Source organism: Staurois parvus, unplaced genomic scaffold, assembly GCF_062004578.1.
Source record: "Staurois parvus isolate SC_StPar_1 unplaced genomic scaffold, SC_StPar_1.0 ptg001272l, whole genome shotgun sequence".
In the NCBI taxonomy this organism is placed as follows: domain Eukaryota; kingdom Metazoa; phylum Chordata; class Amphibia; order Anura; family Ranidae; genus Staurois; species Staurois parvus.
The window spans coordinates 268022-284358 of record NW_028319068.1 but is presented as its reverse complement, the minus strand read 5'-3'; the positions used below and the strand labels follow the sequence as shown (position 1 = coordinate 284358).

The 16337-nt window shown below is 47.4% G+C and overlaps 1 protein-coding gene across 5 annotated transcripts in view; it reads left to right on the top strand.

Moving 5' to 3' along the window:
• Positions 1–16337, top strand: part of IDH3G (isocitrate dehydrogenase (NAD(+)) 3 non-catalytic subunit gamma) — a 251666-nt gene that overhangs the window by 198633 nt on the left and 36696 nt on the right. The window lies entirely within an intron of this gene.

The window sequence follows — 16337 nt, the reverse complement described above, 5'->3', positions numbered from 1 at the left end:
CTCTCTCTCCACCATTCACTGTGGCACAGACAGATTATCCTTCAAGTTAATGGTCTTAAGGATCTGTTTCCACCACTTCCTTTTAAGGCACACTCTACTAGATCTTTTTATGCTCCTTGGGTTGTTCAGCATTCAGCAACTGTTTCTAGATTTGCCAGGCTGCCACCTGGTCTTCTTTTTGCACGTTCTCCAAGTTTTACCAAGTGGATGTTTAACCTTCCTATGATGCCAGGTTCGGGTGTAAGGTCCTTGAGCTGTAGTCAGTCCCCAGTTCTGTTGTTCCTTGTGGGCTTGTAAGTATTTTGTTTGCTGTTGCATACCTCTCAGTTGGACTATGTTTGGACATTCCAGCAGTCTCTAAATTCCTGTATTCCCCAATGCATGAAAAAAAAGGATTTTTTTTAAGATCATGTGTTCTGGTACTGCTTTGCTACACAAATGAAGCATGCTGGCAGTAGGAGGAGTTATCCCAGGCTGGTCCACATTTTTTTTTTTTTTTTGTTTACCAGTGTCCAATCTTCCTGATGGAGGCAGTGTGAAGTCTCTAAATTCCCTTGTCCAAAAAAACACTGACAAATAAAGAAAGATGGAAAATCAAAGTTTGGTTTAAAAAATAGGTGACTGTTCGGCAAACCATAGATAAATGCACCCCTTTGTGTTCTTGCATTGTAATTTAAATTACTGTGCAGAGGTCTGTTTTCACTTTAAAATCAGTTTTTCTGTTCTATGTAAAATGTCTGCTTTGAATAAACAATGACCATAAAACTTTAGCAGTTTTTTCTAGAAATGCTTTTTTGGATTGTTATTTCATACTTGGACAAGTAGGCTCAGGCATTCATATAAGTTATCTGTACATTTTAATATTGTACACAGTTTGTATGTAAAGGAATGCAGTTTTAATATATTGCTGATAAGTTGAAACATTAGTGACATAGTTAGTCTGGCTGAAAAAAGACAAAAGTCCATCCAGTTTAACCATGTGAAAAAAAACAAACAAAAGTTATAATATTACACCCACAGTTGATCCAGAGGCAAAAAAAAAACAGCAAAACATGATCCAATTTGCTCCTGCAGGGTAAAATATTCCTTCCTGATCCCCCGAGAGGCAATCAGATATTCCCTGGATCAACTTTACCTATAAATGTCCGTAAACTGTTATATTATATTGAGGGAGTCTATAACACATTTTCACAGCTCTTACTGTGAAGAAACCTTTCTGTGTTTTGGAGATTAAATTTCTTTTCCTCCAGACATAAAGAGTGCCCCATTTTCCTCTGTGATGACCTCAGGGTGAATAGCTCTACACCGAGTTCACTATATGAACCACTGATGTATTTATACATGTTGATCATATCCCCCCTTAATCTCCTCTTCTCAAGAGAGAATAAATTCAGTTCCTCTAATCTTTCCTCATAGCTGAGCTTCTCCATGTCTCTTATCAGTTTGGTTGCCCTTCTCTGTAATTTCTCCAGTTCCCCAATGTTTTTTTGTGAATCGGTGCCCAAAACTGAACTGCATATTCCAGATGAGGTCTTACCAATGATTTGTACAGGGGTAAAATGATATCTCTTTCTCTGGAGTCTATACCTCTTTTAATACATGAGAGGATTTTGCTCGCTTTAGAAGCCACAGCTTGGCATTGAATGCCATTACAAGAACTCCCAGATCCTTCTCTACCATTGACTCCCCCAGTTGTACCCCCCCCCCAGTATGTATGATGCATGCATATTCTTAGCCCCCAAGTGCATAACCTTACATTTATCAACATTAAACCTCATTTGCCACATAGTTGCCCTATTAAACAGTGCATTGAGGTCGGCTTGTAAGTTGGAGACATCCTGTAAGGACATTATTCCACTGCACAGCTTGGTGTCACCTGCAAAGACTGAAATGGTATTTTTAATCCCAGACCCTATATCATTTATAAATATATTAAAAAGTAAGGGTCCCAACACTGAACCTCGGGGTACACTGCTAACATCCCTAGACCATTCAGAGTATGAATCATTAACCACTACTCTCTGAGTACGATCTTTTAGCCAGTTTTCTATCCATTTACCTACAGATTTTTCCAAGCCTGTAGACTTTACCTTACACATTAGCCGTGTGTGGGGGGAACTGTGTCAAACGCTTTTGCAAAATCCAACTATACCACGTCCACCACCACCCCTCTGTCCATGGTTTTGCTCACCTCCTCATAAAAAGAAATCAGATTTGTTTGACAACTTCTGTCTTTCATGAATCCATGCTGTCTGTTGTTTAAAGCGGAGTTCCACCTGGGGAAAAAAAAAAAAAGTCAGCAGCTACAAAAACTGTAGCTGCTGACTTTTAAAATACAGCCACTCACCTGTCCCTTAGTCCAGCAGTATCCTCACCACCACTGGTTTCACTGGCCGTCTTGTCTCCCTGGCACCAGCATCTTCAGTGCGGGCACCTGGCTGTGACAGCTTGCGGATTCACAGCCGGGTGCCTACTGCGAATGCGCAGGAAGCGCTGCACTTTGTGAATGGCCTCTTAGTCTTCTGGGACCTGTCACATGTCCCAGAAGACTACAGGAAGGGAGGGGGGTTGGACAACTTCCACTTACGATCGGGTACCCCCTCCCTCCCCGCTCCCCAAAGGTTCCAATCCTTAATAGGAAGTGGGGGACAAAGGCTTAAAGTGGAACTGCCCCTTTTGGGTGGAGCTCCGCTTTAAAATATTTTTTCCAGCAAGAACATATTTATGTGGTCTTTTATTAAACTCTCCAGTATCTTCTCAACTGTAGATGTTAAGCTAACAGGTCTATATTTATTTGGTAAAGATTTTGTCCCCTTTTTAAATATAGGCACCACATTGGCCTTTCGCCAGTCCAGTGCTACTATGCCAGTCATTAAAGAGGCCCTAAAAATTAGAAACAATGGCTTTGAAATGGCAGCGCTCAATCCTTTAATGACCCGTAGGTGTATGCCATCCAGTTCAGGTGCTTTATTCACCTTTATTCTGTCTAAATATTTCTCAATCGTATCAATTGTGAGCCAATGTGGATCATCTGGAGCTGTGTCCATATCATGCCTATTATGGACAAGAGCTCCCCCATGCTCTTTTGTATACACAGAGCTGAAGAATCTATTTAATAAATTTGCCTTCTCTTTGTCCCTAGTCACCCACTTTAGATTATTTTGTAATGGTCTTACATTCTTGGACCTGACCATTTTACTATTAATATATTTGAAGAATTTTTGGGGGTTTGTCCTGCTATCTTTTGCAATCTGTCAATTTGAAAAAATGATGAGTGGTTGACCATCCACATATTGTACCAGATCCCCAGTAGAATTAAACCAAGAAAAATAGAATATGGAATTGGTGCATAAAAATAGACAAACAGAAATATTTAAAATGTTTTTTTTCCAATTTATTACAAACAAATTATATTGAATACAAGTACAGCAAATCTTGACATTCATAACAGGCTTGGCTGTTTTCTGCAGCATATAGATGGTGCTTCCCTACATGTTTCGCCCAACCGGGGCTTCCTCAGGGGAAGAGATAAGTTATCCGCAGTACAGTCTACAAGTATATCAGACATAAATCAATCAGACATGGTTATTACATATACCATTTGATTATTATACACAAGGGTTTTTAACTGTCCAGAAATGTATATGAACCCCCAGCTTACTCTTGGGACCATGCTGCCAATAGTATTCATTAAAACAGTGATTTACATACGTTGAGATTATGGCCCAGGTGTCCGTGCAATTGCAGAAGGCACATAAAGGACCAAATGTCCACCTAAACATAAATATATAACCATCAAAGTTGTAAAAAAAAACAGAACAAACCACCCAAAAAAACCTTTCCTGATATAATATCTGACTAGATCACTTACAATAAAATAAGTGCGGTAGGGAGGATTATAAACACCGAAGCACCACCACTAGATGTCAGACGTCTTCCTCACACATCAAAAATCCACACTAAAGGAGAGAAAACCAAGAAAGAGTTGCTCACAGAACAGTTCTTGGAGGTCACATAGGTGACTAGACACTTAAAGCATTAAATTATCGGTCTCACTCATGAGGGGCGTGTCCGGAGCTCCGGCGCCGACCTTTTAAATCCGCTGCCATCCGTGCAGCAGCGGATCACAGCGGGGCAGCGGAGGCCCCTGGGGACATCTCCTGTACCTGGGAGAGGAGCCCCGGGCAATATTTTCACCGTCCGTGGCGGCGGACATCCGCGGCCTGCTTCGGCCACGTGGGCCGGGCTCCGGCACCTCGATTTCCACCCGCTGCCATCCGGGTGGTGGGGGATCGCTCGGGGACATCCGAGGCACCCTCTGCATCTGCTGGACCTGTGAGAGGGACGCCGCTGTGTGTTGCCGCTCCCCACAGCGGCGGGCAGCTGTAGCCTACTCCATCTGGCGGGCCCTCCTCTCATCCGGTCACAGTGAGTAAGGGGGGACGGGCTGGTAGTCATCTGGTCCCCCACAGTGATTTGGGGACTGGGTTTCGCTGCTGCATCCCCGGACGCCATCTACCTCTGTTGCAACGACCCCTGTGGGGCTCCGTGGCCTACTGGGGCCCTGATACTGCTCCGAGGGGTGTCTTCCTGGATCTGCCCTGGAGGGCCCTGTGCTCAATATTGGAGGATCTCTGCTTCACGCTTGCCCCTCATCCTTCTCGGGTCCTGGGGTGGTACATGGTGCTATATTCCGGCTTCTGAATGATATAAGGTGGTTACTGCAGCCTATGTCCTCTCAGCCCTTTCACGGCCTGCTAAATATTTTTACAATATAATGTTTTCGTGGATGACTCTGACAGCATTCATGTAACTACAACCTTGAATCTATTTTGGGCGTTATAGGTCTCCTGGGGTTATTATCTTCATTTCTTATCCAATTTTCAGTTGATCACCCCCAGGAGACTCCCTGTATGCCGTCCACCAAGAAAAAAAGGGGACAAGCTCAAAAGTCCCTTACGACATACCTACTTAAGGCACAGGAGATTTGCAGCATGTCTCCAGTCAATACAGAGCGAGCATCCCTGTCTGATCCCACCCTCGTCAGTGAAAATACACAGCAACTCACAAAGGGGGACCTGGAGTCCTGCTTGGAATCTATGTACGCCAAGCTAGCCGGTAAATTCCAATCAGAATTGCATAAAAGCACTAATATTCTCTCTCAGGAAATAGCCACATTGGGCTCCAGGACCGACCGCTTAGAAACCAAACACGATGAACTTAGCTTAGCCTATGGTGAACTTTCCAGAGAGCATGATCAAACGGCTTTTTTACAACTGCAGGCGCAGGTCGAGGACATAGATAATCGTAATCGCAGGAATAATCTGCGAGTCAGGGGAATTCCGGAGTCTATGTGTCAGGGATCCCCTCGATCCCCGCCGCGTTGGTCCCGGCGCAGGCGCAGTATGCCGCCCGGCGCAGGGACTCGAGCACTGATTCCGGGCCGGCCGCGGCGTTCGAGTTCGCGCATGCGCAGTAGAAGCCGCGGCCGCCCGCTGGGCACCAATGGCAGCGCAGGGCGGGATATTTAAACGACCCTGAGCTGTCATTCAGTGCCTTCTGGTCTTTCCTGCATTCTGAATCCTGTGAACCTGTACCCTGTAAGTTATTGACCCGGATTGTACCTGACCTTGCTGTTTTCTCCTGTTCTGACCCTTGCTTTGCCTGACCTCTCTCCTGAATGCCCCCTATTGGATTTGACCTGCTGTTGCTGACCTGGCGTGTGACCCGACCATTCTATGCCCGCTGCCTTGTACCTTGCCGCCCTCTCTGTTACCAACCCGGCCCGTCTGACCCTGCTCATCCATCCATCCATCCCGTGCAGTGGGGTCTTCTGACCTCCTCACATCAGACTCTTCCCCGTGGGAGCCCCTTGCGCATACTACTACCACTGACGGACGCACCCGGTAGTCACGACCTGGTCTCAGGGAGCTCCAAGTCCATCCCCACCATCAGGGGCCCTGGTGAACAAGCACCCTGGGACTTAGACTCCGTGCGCTGGGGACGCCTATTCAGTGGAGTGCTAGTAGTACCGCCGGGCGGTCCCTTACAGTACCAGAAGGCCATGACTGAGTCTAGAGGAGGTCCCTCGCCGCTGGAGGAGATCTGCAGGCACCTATCCAATTTGACACAGGCCGTATCGGCCCTGCAGGATAGATGTCAGCAGATTGAAACTCAATTCCAGGCCTGCACTATATCCGTTCCTGCCCCACAAGCCGCGGTCCCCACACCTCCAGCTGTAGCAGTCCCTGTGCTGGTGTCTGGGGCATCCGCACCACTCCCGGCGGCCGACCCCCGAGTACCCTTACCAGAACGTTTCCACGGGGACCGCACTCGGTTCAGATCATTCCGCGAGTCCTGCCTCCTCTATTTTGAGCTACAACCCCGAACCTTCGTGACTGAATCCGTGAAGGTGGGGTTCGTCATATCCCTCCTGCAGGGTGAACCCCAAGACTGGGCCCATCGATTACGGGGAAAAAATGACCCTCACCTTGGTTCGGTTGACAGTTTTTTTGATGCTATGGCCATCCTTTATGATGACCCGCAGCGGGCAGCTTCTGCTGAAGCTACTCTGTACACACTCCGGCAAGGCCGCCGAGCGGCGGAGGAGTACGCATCTGAATTTAGGCGGTGGATGGGGGATACTCGCTGGAACGAGTTCGCACTCCTGCATCAGTTCCGTGTTGGCCTATCAGACGGCCTGAAAGACGAGCTCGCCCGGGTGGAGGTACCTGAGACTTTAGAGGACCTAATAGCACTGACCATTAAAATTGACCGTAGACTGCGGGAACGCAGGTTTGAGAGGTCCGGCCAGGGTCACGGAAATCCCTGGGGATCATTTCAGGGTCCCAGTCAAACACCTAGGCCAGTCATCCAAAACCGGCCACCTGGAGACAACCCCGAACCCATGCAGCTCGGCCTGGCACGGCCTAAACTATCCCCAGAGGAACATCTGCGCAGACGATCCCAGAACCTGTGCCTCTATTGCGGAGAAGCTGGTCATATGGCGCGTTCCTGCCCGCAGAAACTGAGTAAGTGCACCTCTTCTTCCTTATCCCTTGGCAATGTTGGTCCATCCCAATACTTAGTGGTGCCCCTTTCCTTTCAGCTTCCAGAAAGGACCGTGGAAGTATCGGCCATAATTGACTCTGGGGCATGCAGCTGCTTCGTGGATATTAATTTTGCTCACCAGCAGGGTATTCCCCTTCAATTGAAACAGAAGGGGTTCAATATTTATTTGGCCGACGGTTCCCGAATAAAATCGGGGGTAGTGAACCAGGAAACCCCCTCCATCACCACTGTCATTGCCGGCCAGCACCAGGAACTCCTCCGCCTGGATGCTATAGCTTCACCCCTCTTCCCAGTCATTCTGGGGCTCCCATGGTTACGGGCCCATAACCCCCAGATTGACTGGGAGACCGGAGTAATCACGTTCCCTTCCCCATACTGTCGAATATACTGCCGCACTTCGGGCCCGGGGACCCCCCAAATCCTCCTGTGCTCTGAGGGGGAAGCTGAATTAAAACAAGTAATCCCTGCGGCCTACCATGGGTTTCTAGATGTGTTCAGCAAACGGGGAGCTGATACTCTACCCCCCCACCGCCCTTATGACTGCCCCATTGACCTGTTACCCGGCTCAGAAATTCCTTTTGGGCGAATCTTCCCCCTTTCAGAGCCCGAATTGGGGGCCCTAAAGGAATATATCGAGGACAGCCTCCAGAAGGGGTTCATCCGCCACTCCACTTCACCGGCGGGGGCGGGAATCTTCTTTGTTGAAAAGAAGGACAAAACCTTAAGGCCATGTATCGATTACAGGGAATTGAACAGGGTCACGATAAAAAACCGTTACCCACTACCGTTAGTACCTGAGCTGTTCCAAAGTTTAAAGTCAGCAGTAGTTTTTACCAAGCTGGATCTGAGGGGGGCGTACAACTTGATTCGCATAAGGGAGGGGGACGAGTGGAAGACGGCCTTCCGTACCCGCTTCGGTCATTTTGAATATCTGGTCATGCCGTTCGGGTTGTGTAATGCTCCGGCCACGTTTCAACATTTTGTAAATGATATTTTTAGGGACTTTCTGGATGTCTTTGTGATCGTTTATTTAGACGACATTCTGATTTTTTCCCCGTCTCTGGGGGAACACAGAATACATGTAGCAAAAGTATTGGGGCGGTTGCGGCAGCATGGGTTGTACGCCAAGGCAGAAAAATGTTGTTTTGAACAATCCAGCATTGCCTTCTTGGGCCTGATTATCTCCACCGCGGGGGTCGCGATGGATCCCCAGAAGGTCGCTGCAATACTGGATTGGCCTGAACCCACAGACAGGAAAGGCGTCCAGCGATTCATCGGCTTTGCAAATTTTTACCGGAAGTTCATCAAGAACTTCTCGGGTCTGGTCTCCCCCATTACTCAGCTAACCAAGCTGGGAACCCGATTCAGATGGACACCAGAAGCGCAGGGAGCTTTCGAAGCCTTAAAGAAACTGTTCACTTCGGCACCCATTTTGGGTCACCCAGACGCCGCTCTGCCCTACATCTTGGAGGTAGATGCATCGGAGAATGCGGTAGGCTCCATCCTCTCCCAACGAAAAGGCACCAAGGAACTGCTCCACCCGGTAGCGTTCTTCTCACGGAAGCTGACCCCAGCGGAGAGGAACTATGATATCGGTGACCGTGAGCTACTAGCGATCAAAACGGCGTTAGAGGAATGGAGGTACCTGCTGGAAGGTGCGGTGCACCCTATCTTAATATTTACTGACCATAAGAACTTAGAGTATCTGAGAACTGCCAAGCGTCTACGCCCGCGACAGGCGAGATGGGCACTATTCTTTTCAAGATTCAACTTCCATATTACGTACCGGCCGGGATCAAAGAACACTAAGCCGGATGCGTTATCACGGATGTACGAAGACGCCAAGGAGACCCCAGTACCTGACACCATCCTGTCCTCGGGTAACTTCTTGGTCCTTCAGTCGGACCTTCGTTCCAGGCTAATGGAGGCATCCACAAAATTCTCTACCCCAGGCGGAGGGCCGCTCCAGAACAAGGGGGGACTCCTATGGAGGGAAGATCGAATTGTGGTGCCGGAAGAAGCTCGAACCCTGGTCTTGGGGCATTGCCACGACCACCCAATGGCGGGGCACTTTGGCCCAGAAAAGACCCTGGAACTTCTCCGACGCTCATTCTGGTGGCCAGACATGGCTAAAGATTGTAAGGGCTATGTCAGGTCCTGTGTCACCTGCCAGAAGAACAAGCCCTCAAGAAACAAGGTTTGGGGTCTGCTGCGACCCTTACCTATTCCTGAACGGCCTTGGCAAAAGATCTCACTGGACTTTATAGTCGAGCTTCCGCCATCCCGAGACCACACGGCAATCCTGGTAGTCGTGGACCGCTTGTCCAAGATGTCCCACTTCATCCCGTTGAAGAAGACCCCCTCGGCGGCCGAGACCGCGCGAGTCTTCATTCGTGAGGTAGTCAGGTTGCATGGGGTCCCCGAAGACATTGTCTCGGACCGAGGGGTCCAGTTCACGTCCAGATTCTGGAGAGCACTGTGCAAAGCCCTGGACATCAAATTATCTCTCTCTTCTGCGTTCCACCCTCAAACTAACGGTCAAACCGAAAGGACCAATCAGACCTTAGAGCAATATTTAAGATGCTATACCTCGTTTACTCAAGATGACTGGCTGCCACTTCTTCCTTTAGCAGAATTTGCGTATAACAACGCCCGCCACTCAGCCACAGGGCAGTCCCCGTTCTTCGCCAACTATGGCTTTCACCCAGTCTTCCTCCCGGATTTGGTGTCGGAATGCCCAGTACCAGCAACACAAGATGTGGTAACGTTCTTCGCTGCGAACAATAAGAAGCTTCAAGTGGCCATCAGTCGGGCCCAGGAAAACTACAGGAAAGCATTCAACAGGAAACGGAGAGGAGATCTGGTATTGCGGCCTGGGGAGAAGGTTTGGCTGGCGACGTCCAATCTAAAGATGCTTTGCCCGTCAAAGAAGTTGGGACCCAAATTCATAGGCCCCTTCTGCATTAAACGGATGGTTAACGAAGTAGCCTATGAACTCGCCCTCCCTGACACGCTCAAGATCCACCCGGTCTTTCATGTATCCCTTCTGAAGCCTGTGGTCCCAGACGCCTTCCCTGACCGGGAATCTAGACCCCCGGAAGCGGTAACGGTCGAAGGAGAAGAAGAATTTGAGGTTGAAACTATCCTGAAGTGTCGAAGGAGGGGAGGCCAGACCCAATTCCTTATCAAATGGAAGGGCTATGGTCCTGAGGACAATTCTTGGGAACCAGCCCATAATGTCCATGCACCCAGACTTGTCCGGAGGTTCTTTCGCGATCACCCGTGGTGGAGAGATCGGGTGGGCATCCGGAGGTTGCCCGTAGGGGGGGGGCAATGTCAGGGATCCCCTCGATCCCCGCCGCGTTGGTCCCGGCGCAGGCGCAGTATGCCGCCCGGCGCAGGGACTCGAGCACTGATTCCGGGCCGGCCGCGGCGTTCGAGTTCGCGCATGCGCAGTAGAAGCCGCGGCCGCCCGCTGGGCACCAATGGCAGCGCAGGGCGGGATATTTAAACGACCCTGAGCTGTCATTCAGTGCCTTCTGGTCTTTCCTGCATTCTGAATCCTGTGAACCTGTACCCTGTAAGTTATTGACCCGGATTGTACCTGACCTTGCTGTTTTCTCCTGTTCTGACCCTTGCTTTGCCTGACCTCTCTCCTGAATGCCCCCTATTGGATTTGACCTGCTGTTGCTGACCTGGCGTGTGACCCGACCATTCTATGCCCGCTGCCTTGTACCTTGCCGCCCTCTCTGTTACCAACCCGGCCCGTCTGACCCTGCTCATCCATCCATCCATCCCGTGCAGTGGGGTCTTCTGACCTCCTCACATCAGACTCTTCCCCGTGGGAGCCCCTTGCGCATACTACTACCACTGACGGACGCACCCGGTAGTCACGACCTGGTCTCAGGGAGCTCCAAGTCCATCCCCACCATCAGGGGCCCTGGTGAACAAGCACCCTGGGACTTAGACTCCGTGCGCTGGGGACGCCTATTCAGTGGAGTGCTAGTAGTACCGCCGGGCGGTCCCTTACACTATGTCTGACCTCTCATTAACCATAACCAAATTATTTAAAACACTCCTTCCGGATCGCGACCCTGGATCTTTTGCCTGTGACCGCATCCATAGAGCCCTACGCCCTAAACCTCCTGCTGACAAGCCGCCTAGAGATATTGTCCTATGTATGAAGGATTTCTTGACAAAAGAAGACATACTCAGAGCTGCTCGTAATACCCCAACGATCTTTTTTGAAGGCTCGGTTTTACAAATCTTTCCAGATGTTTCCCCGGCCACGTTGGAGAAGCGTAGAAAAATGAAAGAAGTTACAACTGCACTGTTCTCAGCTCGTATCCGCTACAAGTGGGGCTTCCCTTTTAAGCTGATAGTTCCACATAATGGGAGCACATATATAGCTACATCCCCTCCCGAAGGTAGAGCAATCTTGGCCAAATTAGGCTTGGCGGATGCCCCATCACCTCAACCTCATACCCCATCTCCACGGAGGGATAGAAGGAGAGTCAGACAAGAACCGGGTTGACAGGTCCATTCACACTTGCCTAATACCCATTGTTTTGACAGTCTTTAGACCTGCCTATTGTCTCTTATGACTTTACCAAGAATTGGGACAACACAGGGATTTGGCTCTTTATCTCTTACATTGTCAGGATGTGTATTTCTGTGGTTACTGCTGTGATATTTTTGTAATTCTGAGTATTATATGTGCCTTGCATTGATAACTGGACGAGTTAAGGTATAACAAGGGTCTTCGGACCCTCCTAATTACGCCCATTAATTTATGGTTTCATAACTCTTTGACACGTTACCCCACCCTGCCTCCTGACATGGCCGGTGGTGTCGCCGCCCGACTAAGGGAGGGTAGCTCTGTTTTCCATGTTCTAAGGAGCCAGGGTCTGGGCCCATTTGGCCCCTTAATGTTTGAATTGTTTGTTTTATCAGGTATGACAAATTTTCTGCCTGATCCATGTTCTTCAGTTACCCTCTCAATTGTAGGAGCTATTACAGCCTCCTCCTCACTGTTTTTCGTTTTCTCTTTTCTCAAAACTTTAGTGCATGAGGATGGTATTGTGTCGGTCTGTGGACGTCATGGCCCCCATGTTGGGGTCTGGGGGTCCCCTAGGCTGGTACTGCCACCTGTACACCTATCTGATGCTGACCTACGGGTCTCTATGTCTAGCCAAATAATTTTAGGGGATATCCTTGCAATGTGTACTTTTATGATGATAGTGGCAAGTTCTGTTTATTATGGTAATTCAATGTATTTCGCATAATGTCCAGGGTTTCAATTCGCCAAGTAAGTGCAAAACAGCCTTTCTTCAATATAAACGACTTGGAGCTAAAATCATCTTATTACAAGAAACACATTTTGCAGCCGCAAAACACCCGACATATTTTCATAGATCCTATAGGCAGGGGTATTATACCCTACATTCCTCCAAGAGTAGGGGAGTGGCCATCTTTCTACATAACTCATTCCCCTTTGAGGTTCAACATGTGTATCGTGATACGGACAGTAGGTTTATCATTTTTAAAGGCACCCTTTCAGGTCGAGAACTTACAATTGCTAATGTTTATGCCCCGAATTCGGCACAAGCTACCTTTTTTTTCTACATTTTTTTGAGCTCTGGATAGGTATTTGTCCCCCCATCTACTGGTGGGTGGTGATTTTAATCTGGTGGCAAATCCTCTTTTGGACCGTAGTTCCTCCTCGCACTCTTCCCAGGCTTTCCCAAAATCTCTTACTAAGAAACTAGATGCCCTCCAGTTGGTGGATGCCTGGAGAGCGCACAACACGGGAGCCAGGGATTACACATTTTATTCCCACCCACATGACTCTTATGCTAGATTAGACTATATCTATTGTACTCCTATTTTACTAGCTAATTCTAGGATAGCTTGTATTCATTTGAGCCCCTGGTCGGATCACAGTATTATGGCTTTATCTATCACGTTTGTGGGATTGGCGCCTACTCCCTTTTCTTGGAGACTTAATGACTCTATGCTAACTGATATTGACTCTCGCCAGGAGGTGGTTACATCTCTTCAGGAATACTTTCAATCTAATTCTACCTCTGATATTTCCCCAGCCACACTCTGGGTAGCCCACAAGGCGGTCCTACGAGGCCGACTTATCTCCATGGCTTCATCCAGAAATAGAAAACGTTGGCAGCAAATACTACTTCTAACCCGTGAATTAGAAGCACACTATAGAAGCCATGTCGCTAATCCATCTCTACTCAATAAACAGCTATTGTCCCAAAAGCGCTTGGAACTGAATGCCCTGCTTTCCCAAAAGACTGAAAAGGCTCTCCGCTGGTCGAAGGCCTCGTTCCTATTACATAGCAACTCAGCATCTACCATGTTTGCAAGGAAATTGAACCACTCTCTGCGCCCCCCACGTGTGTATAAATTACGCACTAATTTGGGTGCTATCTCATCTCTACCTCAGGAAGTCTTGGGTATTTTTGAAAATTTTTATTCTAAACTACTGGCTCCTCCGCAGTCAGATTCTGTTCCTCCATCAGACTCATGGCTGGATTCTATACCCCTTCCTGCTCTAACACCTTCTCAGATTGCCTCTCTTAATGCCCCCTGTACTTTAGAGGAAATAACATGTGGGATAAGCGCGCTAAAACGCTCTACTGCACCGGGTCCTGATGGATTTACCGCTAGCTATTATAAACATTTTGCCTCTACGTTGGCTCCATATTTGATAACTTTATTTAATGATGTTTTACAGGGGGGTAAGTTCCCCGAGGAGATGTTGTTGGCTAACATGTCTCTAATACCCAAACCACAGAAAGACCACTGTTTGCCACAAAACTATAGACCAATCTCAGTAATGAATAACGATCTGAAGATATTTAGCCGTATTTTGGCGAACAGGTTGGCCCCTATCATCTCCTCTTTGGTTTCTCCAGACCAGTCGGGTTTTATCCCCGACAGATTTATTACTGATAACATTCGTCTCACTCTAAATGTTATTCAAGACGCCAATTTACATTCCAAAGAGGTTCTGTTGATGAGTTCAGACGTCAACAAGGCCTTTGACAGTGTTCTTTGGCCCTACTTGTTCTCCTTGCTACAGAAAATGGGCTTCAGTGATGGGTTTTTGGCAGGCATACATGCCCTATACGACTCTCCTAAAACAAGAATAAGGCTTCCTGGCTGTAACTCTGACTTCTTTACATTGGGTAGAGGTACCCGTCAGGGTTGCCCTCTTTCACCCCTTTTGTTTGTGCTGGTGTTGGAACCTTTGGCATTGGCGATTAAATCACATTCGGATATTTCTGGCTATTCATTATTAGTTTCACATTTTAAGCTGAGCATGTATGCTGATGATGTTATGCTTTTTATTACTAACCCGTTGACTTCTTTGCCTAATTTGTGTGTCGTATTGAACGATTTTGCTAAAGTGTCAGGTCTCACCGTTAATTTTACCAAATCGGTGATTATGCCTATTAATGTTCCTGACTCCCTCAGTGCATCTCTCCGTAGTTCTTTCCCATTTCGCTGGGCCAAGGACAGGATATCCTATCTGGGGATTAATTTCACTCCCAGATACTCGGATATGTTTACCGCTAATTATCCACCATGTGTATCACGTCTCTCTACCCTACTGAAGATTTGGCATGGTTATCATATCTCCTTTCTGGGTAGAGTCACAGCGGTTAAAATGAATATTTTGCCCAAACTGCTTTATCTTTTTAGAGCACTTCCAATTCCGGTCTCTTTTTGGATCACTTTCAGCGGACTATTAACAATTTTATTTGGGGAAATAAGCATCCACGTTTTGCCTCATCCATTTTGTATCGCTCACAACGAACGGGAGGTCTCGGTCTCCCCAACTTTTGGCTATATTACCTCTCGGCTCGTTTAGCGCAATTATCACAATGGGCTACTATTAACTCTCAAATCCCATGGATTAAGTTTGAGTCTCAGTCGATACGTCCTTTTTATTTACCGGGAATTTTATGGTCTAAAATCTCCCCCCGCTCGCTTACTTTTCATAACTCCATAATGACCCACTCGCTGACACTTTGGTCCAAATACAAATCTAAATTGAGTTTAGTCTCTCCTATTCCCCCAGGTGTTTTTTTTGGTGATCCTACTTTTGTTGTAGCCTTTTCTTCTCCTCACGTGTTTCGTTGGTGGTATGATCAATCCTTTATCAGATTATCGGATTTCCAAAGAGGAGGATCTTACATTACCTTTGATATGCTGCTTGTGTTATTTGATGTTCCTCTTCGCGAGTACCTTCGTTATAGACAGATTAGGCACTTTTTTAATGCGCACTTTGGCCTTACCCCATCTTCTCCGATTTCCTTTTTTGAACGTATCAGCCGTGACTCTCCCAGAGGTAGGGGTCTTATTTCAGATCTTTATAACCAATTTTTGATCTGTCTTTTTCATGCTCCCCCTTTGTACAGACGAAAATGGGAGGAGGATTGTGGTATCACTTTTTCAGATGAGGATTGGGATTCCATGATGGATAATATATGCAAGAGCTCTAGATCTTTCGGTTCGTGAGACAGCCCTTAAAGTTTTAACCAGATGGTATTATACCCCGTCAAGACTACATGTATTGTTTCCACAAACGTCCCCTTTATGTTTCCAGTGCTGTGGCCGCACAGGTACTTTGGTTCATGTATTTTGGGATTGCCCGGACATATCTCTGATCTGGCGTAAGATATCTGAGGTGGCTACCTCACTGTCGGGCACCCCGATGCGATTGTCCATACAGACCTGTTTATTGGGGGCCCATATCCCAGGGGTCTCAGATGCCAATCTGAGATTGATACATACATTATGTATTGCCACTTTATGGTCTATTGCCTTACATTGGAGGTCCAATGCTGTGCCCTTGGACTCCGTACTACACAGAATTGATACTGTAATGCTCATGGACCGCATTCATTATACCCTATTGGATAAGATGCACTTATACGATAAAAAATGGGAGTCATGGAGAGATTGTAGACATTTATTGCATGCTTAACAACATTCCCAGTAAAAGCTGGCTGACATATACTGTTGATAGATGTATCACTCAACCTACTTTATCGTTTACGTATTTCATGCACTCGTAACTTCTTCTTTTCTTTCATCTTCTTTTTTATGTTAATACAATTTTATGTAATGTACTTTTCAAAAATGCCTTGTTTTTGTTGACGATATCACTTTAAAAATGTGCTGTTGTTTTACTGTCTACTCATGTACAATAAAATCGTTTGTAAACAAAAAAAATTATC